General features: G+C 37.0%; 1 non-coding gene across 1 annotated transcript; it reads left to right on the forward strand.

Moving 5' to 3' along the window:
• The first annotated feature begins 2364 nt into the window (after positions 1–2364).
• LOC115836553 lies at positions 2365–2577 on the forward strand. The gene has a single exon (XR_004031608.1). It is a non-coding gene; the product is annotated as a small nucleolar RNA U3 (small nucleolar RNA).
• The last annotated feature ends 10105 nt before the right edge of the window (positions 2578–12682 follow it).

Consider the following 12682-nt stretch of genomic DNA (forward strand, 5'->3'; position numbering starts at 1 on the left):
TTTTTATCCTAAAATGAAATGGCTGGTTATTTAAGAAAGAGGATGTTTAGGACAAAACAGAAAGTCCAAGCATGTTATAATTCATCTGTGTAATAATACGCTTCATTAAAAAGAAAAATTTTTTAAGGATTTTATGTGTGATTCAGTTGGCTAGAATGGAAGGAAAATTATTCATAATAGCCTTTCTGAAAAATTAAGCTTTGATTTTTTTTTTTTTTTTAAGACGGAGTCTCACTCTGTCACCCAGGCTGGAGTGCAGTGGTGCAGTCTCGGCTCCCTGCAAGCTCTGCCTCCCAGGTTCATGCCATTCTCCTGCCTCAGCCTCTCCAAGTAACTGGGACTACAGGCGCCCGCCACTACGCCCGGCTAATTTTTTTGTATTTTTAGTAGAGATGGGGTTTCACTGTGGTCTCGATCTCCTGACCTCGTGATCCACCCGCCTCGGCCTCCCAAAGTGCTGGGATTACAAGCATGAGCCATGGCGCCTGGCCCAGCTTTGATTTTTAAAATACACTAAAAGAACACAAAAAATTGATTAGAACCACAAGATGTTTTTAAGCATTAATTTAATGAAATTGTAAGATTTTAAAATGTTTAATTCTACAATTTATTTCTAAAAGGTTTCTCAGATGAATATCTCAAAAGTTTAATTTTTGCTGAACCCCATTGCTTACAGCTTACTAAGCTTATTCTTCCTTTGAGAAACCTGGGATAGTAACTCTCTTCTTCAACTTTTCTTGACTCCAGTAGCATTTTTTTTCCTTCCTCCAATTCTAAATCTGTTGTTATGGCCCAATGATGAAATGTTTTATCTTGAAAAGTTTTTTTTTTTTAAGGCAATGTTTTCCTCCAGTATAAGTTAATTCTATACTGTTGGCTTTTCTTAATATGTTTATGGGCCTTGAGCCCTCTGAAGTTTAGCTTAAAAATCAACTCACAAAAGACCAATTGATTAAAGAGAGGACAGGCAGATTTGTTTTGGAATATACACATGAAAGTTTTCAAAATAGAGGACCAATATATAGGAGAAATTGTCTATTTTTCATTGTTTAGTTTCAACAAAGTATGGACAGCCTTGTAAACAATATGTTTGAAAAAAAGTTTATAATGTAGTTCTAGTGGACTTTGAGGGAATATCCAAGAAGGCCTGTCTGTCTAGATTCTTCTAAACCTTTCTGAGTTAGCATTTCTTCCTTTTAGCTATGGGGCACCTATAACCTATAGTACAACAAGGAAGGTCAGATAAGTTCTTTATGGCCAGTTCTTAGACAGAAATTTGAAGAAAAAATTAGATTAATACTTCAAAAGTTTTATGGCTGGCTCTGAACAAAATGTTATAGATTCTAGGGCCCACCAGGAAAATGAAGATTCTAGTTTCTATGGCCAGGCTTGAGGGAAACTGGAACTGAGGAACACAAGGACAGGAGAAAGCCAAATAAAAAGTTTTATTTCTGAGGGTGCTTCTGAAGGTTTCATTTTGGGGTATTGTTTTTTTCAGTCCAACATATGTCCAAAATGTTCAATACAATTAGGCAACTTCCCATGCTGTGGCTAAGAGTCACATATTCTGCTCAAGACTTCTATGATATAGTGTTTGCATGTTACACTGGGCATACTCTTTCTGTATGTGACTAGTTCACGTTTTCTTTTCATCAAGTTTGACTGTCAGGTTATCCAAATAGGCTTCCCATAAGGAAAAACAGTCACTGAAGAAAGTTACTTTTTTCTTTATTGGTAACTAGTCAACAAACACTTTAAGATAATTCCTGTGTTGTTTTAATTAGTTTTTAAAAATTATTTCAAAACTAAACTTTTACAGGGTTAAGGTCCTTACGTCCATGTAACTTCCTATATTGCTAAGGTCTTTTCATTTCACTCTGCTTAAATGAAGAACTATGATTTTATAATGGCCCGTGATTCTGTTGTAATCAAACATTTTGAATTTTATAATATCTTTTGACAAAACATCCTCAAATATCAAATACTGAATAAAGTCTCTGACTTAAACTTATGGCTGGTGGCTTATAAAAACTATAAAAATTAACCACTACAAGGTCGTAAAATCTTCTTACAGCTTCCAGTTAAGTCATGAACTCCAGTATCACCCTCTCCAGGCTGATGATTGGGCATCAGCTGAGAGACTCCTCCAGCCCCATTGAAAAGGGTCTTTATCAAATAGTGTAAATTAACCTTTTTGCTGTTAAGTTGCAGGGCTTTGACTCCTGAGTACTTCTATCTCATCTAAAAGGTAGCACTGGCTCCTGCTGAATCTTAAACATTAATGCTGATATCTGGCACCAAATTCTAGTTAATGAAAGCCCCACCATCAAACCTGGGAGAAGATGACAGTCAAAACAACTTGCTAATGCTATACTTTCAGGGGTCATTTCTATAGTTTGTTACTAGAGAAGTTTCTCTGAATGTGTCGAGCACCAGAAACCATGAGGAGATGCAGCATTCTGTCCTGAATGGGAAGCCAGCTTCTGGCATTGCTTTGACGCAACTACCATTTGCCATTGATGGCAATGCATCACTTCCTCTAGGAGTGTAAGAGGGAGTGGATGCAGTCAGAGTGGTTTTTTAAATTAAAAAAATTAAAAAAAAATATCCAGGCTGGGCATGGTGGTTCACACCTTTAATCTCAGCACTTTGGGAGGCCAAAGCAAGTGGATCACTTAAGCTCAGGAGTTCAAGATCAGCCTGTGGGCAACATGGCAAATCCCCATCTCTACAAAAAATTTAAAGTCGCTGGGTGTGTTGGAATATATCTGTAGTCCCAGCTACTTGGGAGGCCAAGGTGGTAGGATTGCTTTAGCCTAGGAGGTCAAGGCTGCAGTGAGTGGAGATGGCATCACTGCACTGTAGTTTGGGTGACAAAGTGAGACCCTGTCTCTCTCTATATATATACTTTCATGTGATACTGTGATAGGCCTATATACAAAGATATAAATACTAAATCATTTTCCTCTATTTTAATATAATTTGTTCTATGCCTTAAAACTAGATAATTTAAATGTTTAGCTACCTGTAGGTTTTTTTTTCTGTCATTGTCAGAGCCAGGCAGGGCTTATGTCCTTTGTGTTTAAACATTTTTAACTCTGGGCCATGTGCGGTGGCTCACATTTGTAATCCCAGCACTTTGGGAGGCCAAGGCAGGTGGACTAATTGAGGCCAGGTGTTTGAAACCAGCCTGTCCAATGTGGTAAAACCCTGTATCTACTAAAAATACAAAAACTAGCTAGGCGCAGTGGCACACGTGTGTAGCTCCAGATACTTGGGGGGCATAGATAGGAGGATCACTTGAACCTGGGAGGCAGAAGTTGCAGAAAGCTGAGATCCTGCCACTGCATTCCAGCCTGGGTGACAGAGCAAGACTGTCCAAAAAAAATGCCAATTCTATATATAGCTTATAAAATTGAGTGAAACAACAAAACTTACCTTTCTCTTTCTATGTGGTATTTCCAAAATTTAAAACTATTTTAAATCCCACTGGGCTCAATCTATTTTTATTGCTAATGTCCCACTGCTAAAACTATATAAACACTTTTTCTTACAGGTGCAGGCACTCATGTAGAAAAGTTGAGCATGTGGAACTGTAAGGGCCAGTTTTGAGGGATAAAATTAGTTTAGCCCCTTCAAATAAAGGACAGGCACACATACCTAAAGAGCTGACAAAATAAGAAACTTTGCCTCCTGGGTTCTTTCCATCCATCCCAACTATAAAGAATTACCTACTCTCCATAAAATTAAAAGAGAATTACTGAGAGGATATTAAGATACTTAGTGACAAAGCCTCCTGGGTAGAGTGCTCCAAGTTATGAAATTTATACAGATACATATAGAAAGCTGTTTTAAATCAGCCATCTTAGTACAAATTACTAAAAAGACCACACACCAAAAAACTTTGTGGAATAACAGAAGTGTCTAAATTCCTTAACTTAAATGGTTTTAATAAAATGTTTGTGTTTCACATAGCTAATTACTACAGTCTATAACTAAAACCAAAATTATGCTAGCTCAACACACAGAAGTTGTTAAAAGAAAAAATTCAGTCAAATTAAACTTCAAAGAATATTGAACAATAAATAATTTGCAAATTGGTCTGCCTCCTGAGCCAGAGTAGACTCAGAGACTCAGTGAAGCTGTGTGGTGGAAGAAGGTTTATGGACAGAAAAAGGAAAGTGATAAACAAAAAATTGAAATGAGGTACAGAAACAACTGGGTTGGTTACAGCTCAATGTTTGCTTTATTTGGACACGGTTTCTACATTTGATTGGCCAAATCTCAGTGATTGGCACAAATGTAGGCTACAGTCTGTTTACACATTTACTTGTTATAGTTCAAGGACAGGGAAACCTTTGGCCTAAACCTTTAGGCCAAACTTAACATTTGTAAGGAGGCAGCTTTAGGTTAAACTTAACAATTTCCCTCTTTGGTTATCTTCTCAATTTTGAGAGATTGATGAAACTTTAGTCATTGATGTCATTATTAGCATGTACTTACTTGGTCTTGAAACCCACTGGGTAGTAGCAGAACAGTTGGTTTTGTAAGGTGGGAACAAGGACTTGAGATTATTTTATTTTATTTTTGTTTTTGTAAGGTTTATAGTAGAGGGTACCTCCTTATGCTGGAACATCCTTTTTATAGGAGAAAAAACAAAACCTGGTCCATTCTAGGATCTGTGTGTTTCCTTAAAGTCTTAGTTTATGTCATGAGTGACTCAGTTTTGGTTTGGTCTGGTTTGTTGAGGACTGATGCATGAGCTGACTCCAAAAAAATGGCCTCTCATAATTTTGTTTAAAAATTCTCCCCTTTTGGTCAGGTTCTCACTTAGGTGATTTAGATTGTGACCAAAACTTAGGGTCTGAGTGCCACTCTTAGTTGCCATCACTTTGGGTTTCTGGTCTCAGCATGCCATTTATAGGTTACAGTGTCCTCATGGTCACACATATTGTGTTTCAGCTCTTGTCATTCCAGTTGAAGAGAGATCATTTGACATTCCAGAGATGGCTGCATGGAAACATTCAAAACTTTAAAGAGAATACAGCATAGCAGCAAGACTATTGTTACTATCAGAAGGATAATAACATGATTTTGGAGTAGTTCCTTACTTAGTGTCCTCATAAACCAAACCACCTAAAATCAAAAGAATGAGCTAAAGAGTCTGCTCAATTAACTAAGCAGTCTCTTCATTAAAACTCCACAAATCAATATAATACCTGGTGTGATGTATTTCTCCATAGGCCACACATACCAGCAGCTGCACAGATAATTTCTCTGTTTAGCCAGTAAGTAATCTAGAGCAATTCTATTATTGAGCATAACTTTCCCAAGATAAAGTCTGTTGTGTAAATTTAGCCTTTACAGTAGAATCTGCTATAACACCTATCATTAGGGATATGTTTGTAATTATTCCCTCTTTTACTTCAAACCATGGAGAAAATAGGGCCTAACAAATGATGCCCTTCTAGAAGAGTGAAGGCCTCCTCCCAATATTCTCTTAAACCCATGATGTAGGTTAAGAGGAGTGAACAAATATTCTGTTTCTGACTATGAGGCAACATATGTACCATTAAAATTTTTCATATTTGGCCTCTATCTTCCATCAAAGAATAAGGTTATCCAGATGTGAGGGTAATCTGGCTGTGACATCTGTCACTTAGTTGATCTCCAGGGTTGATTCGGCTGATCCAGGTGGCCAGGCACGCGTTCCCTTCCTCCCTCACCACTCCATGTGCATCCCTCCTGAAGCTGCATGCTCAGTCCAAGAGGATGACCATCTCTGTTAGAGGAGGACCATTCTTTGGTCAAGGGTATACGAGTAGCTGCACTCCCCTGGTAGAACCTCCAAACAAGCTTTCAAGTTATAAAGTTGTATATGTATAAGACTGGCTACAAAATCTTTCACAAAAGCGTATCCCATGAGTGTGCACAACAGACCCCCCTTTTCACATCCATTGTTCATAAAAGCATAAGCAAGGGAAAAAATATTCAGAATCTAATGATAGTAGAGAAGTCTTGATCCATCGTTCACATCAAGTATGCCATCTTCTGGGGAGAAGCTTCTCTGGTTAGCTTTACCTTAAGGGTTATAGTGGGTGTATAGTTCCAAGACTGTGGAGGGACCCTTCTTAGCTGTAAGATTATGAACCCAGAGTTCAAGGTTCCAAAGCTTTGCTGTAGTGTGGATGTCAAGGGCAATCTTTCTCTGATGTTCTCAGAAGATCCAATCTATAGGCTCTAGACTGTGAAGGGGTGTTGATCTCAGTGAATCACAAAAAGCTTTTTTTACCTGGTGAAAATACACTGTGGTGTAATAATCTGTTATAACATCAGCTCTCTTGCATGGGAAAGCTTTTGCACAACCAGAAAACATGCACTGAAAATGACGATTCAAAGAAATCCCTTTATAAATGTTTAAATGGCCCATCAGGTAATGGATTGCATCTGAAACTTTGAATGTCCTTCTAGGAATATGAGTTTGACAAACCAAATATTGGTCATAAGCTATTTTAGCAATTTAGAATTCACGACACCAATATATATTTAACTTGGGTCATTTTGTCTTTTCTATGATAAGTCATGGAATGCAGAAATTTTAATAATGAAAACTTTAAGGATGGACTCAGGAAGAATAAGGCAGCTGTTCTGGTTCTCCATGAGTCCATGCTTAACATTGAACTTATGTGGCCTTGAATTCCAGTTGTTTCTCCAATTTAGGTTTATAGCAGTAACAACTGATGGGTTATCATAGGTAATTTGACTTAGACCATGGAGTTCATTCAAACTGTATATCTAAACAATTTCAGTATTGGTTAATTTAGCATGAAAGTCTGACAATGTGTTTTCTTGGTATTCAGTTAATTTTCGTTCTACTTTTAAAAACAAGTAAGTCTTTTCATTAAAGTTCCAGGAACTCTGACACAGTCCAAATGATATGATTCTAAAATTTCCAGAAATCTGTATTCCAGAGCTCTTTTCAGGGTCTTTCCATCCTTTCAGGAACCTCCCAAAAGACACCATATTCTGGGACATTTTGGGCTTGTGAAGTTTTCAGAAACTGCATCAGTATTAAGCAATTAACTGTGGAAATGATGTTAAATAGTCATAGTTACACAACTGACAGGAAAATTTGGTTATTTCTGTGGTCTACAATTTATCATGATAACCATTATTATAATTGATAGCATATGTTTATACATATTGGAATTTTAGAAATTCCATATAATTTTGGAACATATATTAACATTCATTAGAATATAACCTGAAGAAGGTTAAACATTTCTTATTTTGACAGTGTTTCCCATGTAACTTGATGTGTCAGATAATCCTGTTTACCCCTGTTTTGAATTCTTCAGGGCCCTCTGTAGCATCCCAAAGTTAGAAGTCAAAAAGACTTAATTTTGAAACTGAAATTTGATTTTGGGAAGCCCATAAAATATATTAAAAGTTTAAAACACTTGATATTATAAAATGGAATTCCAGATCACAATAAGTCATTCATTTAAGCCAAAATGGTAACTCAAAAAATATTTAAAGGCAAAAACCTTTACTCATTGATAGATGACTTAGCTTTTCAAGCAATCTGTGTCTTTCCCCTCTTTTTCCTGTAGTTTATTTGGAGGGAAACAAATCTTTTATTATCCTTTAGTATTACATGAAAATCTTATTCAAGAGAGAAAGCCAAATTTCACCCTTGCATTAGTGTATTCTTAATGTCAACTCCAATTTTTAGTAAAACCTTATAGACAAATTTATCCAGTCTTTATCAGTTTGACCATAAGGTGAGATTCTCAAAAACTTTTGATAATCTTTTACAAAGTTGCATTAAAGAGCAGATCAGTGCTCCAAGAAAATCCTGTTATGCTTTCATTCCAATGTTCAATTTATGGAAAAGCTGAATAATACTCCTTTAAATTTAGCTAATATGTTCACACACAGTACTTCTATTAAAAGATTCTTTTTTTCACAAACCTTCCACAACTTACTCAAACCTTTAGCTTTATTTTGTCTAAATTAAAACAATCCTTTAACCCTCTAAACTAGGCAAAAATTTACATTTTAATGCCTTCTTATAATCTTTTACTGAAAGCACATTTCACTTTCCTCACATAGCTTCCATAGATAACTTTATTCAGTAGTCTGAGTTACATGTTACAGTGTTAACCCTTAGCAATTTTTATTTTTGGTGAAAAATCTGGCAAGTAAGTGATTTTAATTATGTGCTAGGTGTGGAGCCTAGGACACCAGACAGAAGTGCAGATAAAGTCTGACTCTTTCAAGCATAGCCAGGGGCATGGCTAACTCCACATGTCTCCGGGCATTACCTAGAATCTAATAGCTCCAAAGCAGGTAAGTTGAACAATTTATTACTTTAAAGCATTTTATTACTTTAAAGAATTTTACAGACCTAATATCTGACCTGCCTAATTTAGACCAAATGTCTTTATTTTACCAATAAACTTCAAAGCTATCTTTATTTTCCAAAGCTTACTAAAGTCTTGTGAACTAAAAGGCATTACAGTTTTTATTTCTCTGAAAAAAATATTTGATTTAAGCACTCATTATTTTTAAGCCAATTAGAGCTTTTTTATTTAGAAACATCACACACAACACATACACAGAAGTAGACCCAGTAGTTGTAAGATTTTTCATTTGCCAGTTTTTAAGTTTCTTAGTTGGATTACTGGCTTCAGGGTGGAGTCCCCTGAGGAAGAAGGTTAGGAAAATATGCAGTTTCTAGGACCTAATAAACAGGCACAGCTGAAAGGCAAAACAGATCCCCAAAAATTTAGGGTCCCATTTTATACTGGATCCCCAAAGAGAAATGCTATGGAACAAGACAGTGCAATGATCCTTACCATGCATTTTGTTGCAGAGCAATAGAAAGCCAATTAGTTCATTTTGTGATCAGCTCATCCCTATGGGAGCCTTATTTCTCTGTGGTGGGGGGACGTTGCCATACTTTCTAGGTAACCGAGAACATGCTTCTCTGATTGAGATGTGCAAGGAGCCAAATATCCCCCGATAACTGCCATTTGCCAACCCCCAAAAATATATTTAGCCTTAGACTTTGTGAGGAATCTATCTGCTTTCAATTCCTGGGGTCTCATGAGGAAAACAGGTTTTTCCCAAAATGGGGTCTATGGTGCCTCCTCTGTTTTTCCCAAGGAGTCCTAGGCTGTTAGAAGTTAATCATAGGTCCTCTCATGCATGCATCAAGTTTGGCAAGCCAAAATGGAGAAAAACAATTGAGTTGACTGAAGAGAAAAAAGAGATCCAAGAAGAGAAAAAATCATGAAGGTCTTTTAAGTACACCTATATCTTTGATATCCTATTTTAATTAAGCCGACTTTTAACTATAGTGCTCTTTAAAAAAATTTTTTAAATCTCTTATTACATGACTTTACCTAGGCCAAACAGCCAATATTTCTGGCTTTTGAACTTTTACAAAATTAATCTCCCAGGTGAAACCAATAAGCCTTAACTAAGGTTATGACTTAACCAGAGTGATGAGGTATTTTCAAAGAGGTAGTAAGCAATTTTTACAAAATCTAAAATCTCCAAAGGTAGCCCGAAGAAAGAAAAATTCAAGATGGATGCCCGAAATTGTTTATGGAGAGAAAGAGAATCAATAAATGGCAAAGGTCAACACAGATATCAAACCAGAAAGGACTGATTCCCTGAGCCAAGAATTGAAACCAGGTTGCCATTGTAAAAAGGCAAAACCTTAGCCACTAAGCCACAGTATTGGGTAGTTTCCATTGTTCTTCCCAGAAGGAGCCTAGAGCAGCTGATTTTGAACTTGCAGAGGCTTTTAACTGCTCAAGATAATTTTTAGAACTATGACACAAACTCCAAAATTCCTGCCCTCCAGATGATGGAGACCAAGAGAAAGTACTACCATGTGGTAACAAGGTCAAGCTCCCAAGGACATAAAACTAGATGAAAGGGAAACCCCTTATTTATTTATTTACTTATCTTATTTTTTTATGTTTCAGGGACCTGCAGCAAAGTTTGTAAATGACAAGTTTGCTGGGCTGGCTTGAACATAGAGCTTTTGGGGGTCCTAGGCCTGCATTCTATCCAATGGTACCCCTCTTTTTGACAGAATGACACAGACAAATTGGTAGCACAAAGTACAGCAGATTTGCCACAGTTTAAGACTAGTCGCACATATCCTTGTTTTCGTTATTTAAAACTTTGCAGAGGAGACTGATTTTTACCATTTCTACAACTAGTTCACACACAGAGAGAGAGGTCAGAAGTCTGAGGATACCCTTTTGGAGGCATGTCAGGCTTCTGGGCTTCCTTTCCCTTAGGGTTCCTAGCAAACTGCTCACTGCACCATAGCCTGGGGGGCCTACATTTTTCTATTTTATAAAACCATAGGTATAGGCGAATTTAACATTTTCTGGTTGAGAATTGGTGGAGTTTGTCTAAAGACCTGGAATTCATAGAAAGGGAATATTCAGGTTAAGATAAAGGTTGTGGAGACCAAAGTTCTTTTGAAGTCTTATAGTGGCTTCCATGCCCTTACAGACAATAGATGACAAATGTTTTCTATTCAGATTTAGTTAATCTCTTTAGGATTGGGGGGGTCTGGAAGAAAATGATCCAGCTATATTAATAGAGATTCTTTACAGATGTAAATTCTCCCCTACAAATAACAGCTTTTCAGGGCCATTTCAAGATATGGCAAAGAAACGTGTTTTGGGGTAAAATATTTTGATTTTTTTGCTTGTGTCATAATGTTATGCCAGAGTCAGGTTGGAAAATAAGTCATGACATACAAGTTTAAATAAAACCCTTCTGATGAGAATTTATGTTTTGTAGGGCATGACTCCCCAGACCCCTTAGATAGGAATTTGGGCAAGGTAAAATTAGAGTTTAGCCCTCAAACATTTAAAGTGGCTATAAGCCTTTTGGCTTTAAGTCTGTTGGTCACAGTGGCCCCATCAAGGAACAGAATGATTCCAGGACAGGGAGCTGCACCACCCTGACAACAGGGACAAAATTAAACTTTGACTCTTTTGTTTGTTTTTCTGGGACAGAGTCTTGCTCTGTTGCTTAGGCTGGAGTGCAGTGGTATGATCTTGACTCCCTACAACCTCTGCTTCCCGGGTTCCAACATTTCTTATGCCTCAGCCTCTCGAGTAGCTGTGATTACAGATGCCCACCAACACACCTGGCTAATTCTTGTGTTTTTTGTAGAGACAGGGTTTTGCCATGTTGGCCAGGCTGGTCTTGAACTCCTGGTCTCAAGAGATCCACCTGCCTCAGCCTCCTGAAGTGTTGGGATTACAGGTGTGAGCCACTAAGCCCAGCCAAAATTTGACTATTGATGTTGCCTTGCAGATATTTGCCAGAAAGAGTAGGATGTAAACCACAAATAAAATTCTAAGTTCCCAAACTGACTGACTGGACCTCTCAGTCAAGGAGGACCAAACAAACCTGAAACACTAGTTCAGACCATGATGGGAAGTGAGGTTAGACATGCCTCATTGTACCCTTCTATCCTTGGAGTTGAGGCACAAGTAAACAGTATTAACATTACAATTATAACTGACATAACAGACTCTTTGTAACAGTAAGACCAACTCCAACCCGACTGTGGTATAACTTCACATGACAAATAACAGGCCCTAAAAGAAAAAGTATTTTAAGCCAAAATATATTTCTTTGGCATATTTTGAAATGGCCCTGCAAGTCTGTCTCTTGGGGAAATTTGCATTCTGTAAAGAATCTCCCTCCCTCACTAGGTCTCTCCACACAGTCTGACACCTCTGGTAAGAGATATTCATATCTATTCTCTCTGAAACCTGCTATCTAGAGGCTTCATCTACATGAGAAGAACCTTGGATTATGCAACATTCCCCCCTTAACTGAAGCTGATTCCAACTAGGTAGTACTAATTTACATTGCAAACAATATTGTTTATGCATTCACTTTTTTCTGGATCCTCACCAACATTAGTTTTTTTTTTTAAATTTTAAAAATAGCTATTCCAACTGATGTGAGATGATATCTTACTGCAGCTTAAATTTGCACTTCTCTAATGATTAGTGATGAGCATCTTTTCATAAGCTTGCTGCCCACTTGTATGTCATCTTTTGATAAATATCTGATTACCTCCTTTGCCTACTTTTTAATGTTTTTTGTTGTTGTTAAGTTCCCTATAGATATTAGATATTATTTCTTTGTCAAATGCATACTTTGCAAGTATTTTCTCCCATTGTTCAGGTAGTCTGTTTGCTGTGTTAATTATTTCTTTTGCTGTGCGGAAGCTCTTTGTTTAATATAATCCCATTTGTGTATTTTTTACTGTTGTTGCATTGACTTAGTTATAAATTCTTTGCATAGGCCAATGTCCAGAAGAGGTTTTTTTCAGGTTTTCTTTTAGAATTTTTGTAGTTTTCAGTCTTAAATTTAAGTCTTTAATCCATTTTCTGTTAATTTTTGTATATGGTGGGTACAGGGATTCAGTTTTATTCTTCTACATGTGGCTGTTTAATTTATTTTAGGACAAGTTATATAGATTGTTTTTTCTCCATTGTATACTTTCGTTGACCATGTTGAAGATTACATGGCTGTACATACGAGGGCCCTGGTCTGTTCCATTATCCTGTGGGTATAAATCTGTACTGTCATCATGCTGTTTTGGTTACTACAGTTGTAATTT

This window comes from Nomascus leucogenys, chromosome 8, assembly GCF_006542625.1.
Source record: "Nomascus leucogenys isolate Asia chromosome 8, Asia_NLE_v1, whole genome shotgun sequence".
In the NCBI taxonomy this organism is placed as follows: domain Eukaryota; kingdom Metazoa; phylum Chordata; class Mammalia; order Primates; family Hylobatidae; genus Nomascus; species Nomascus leucogenys.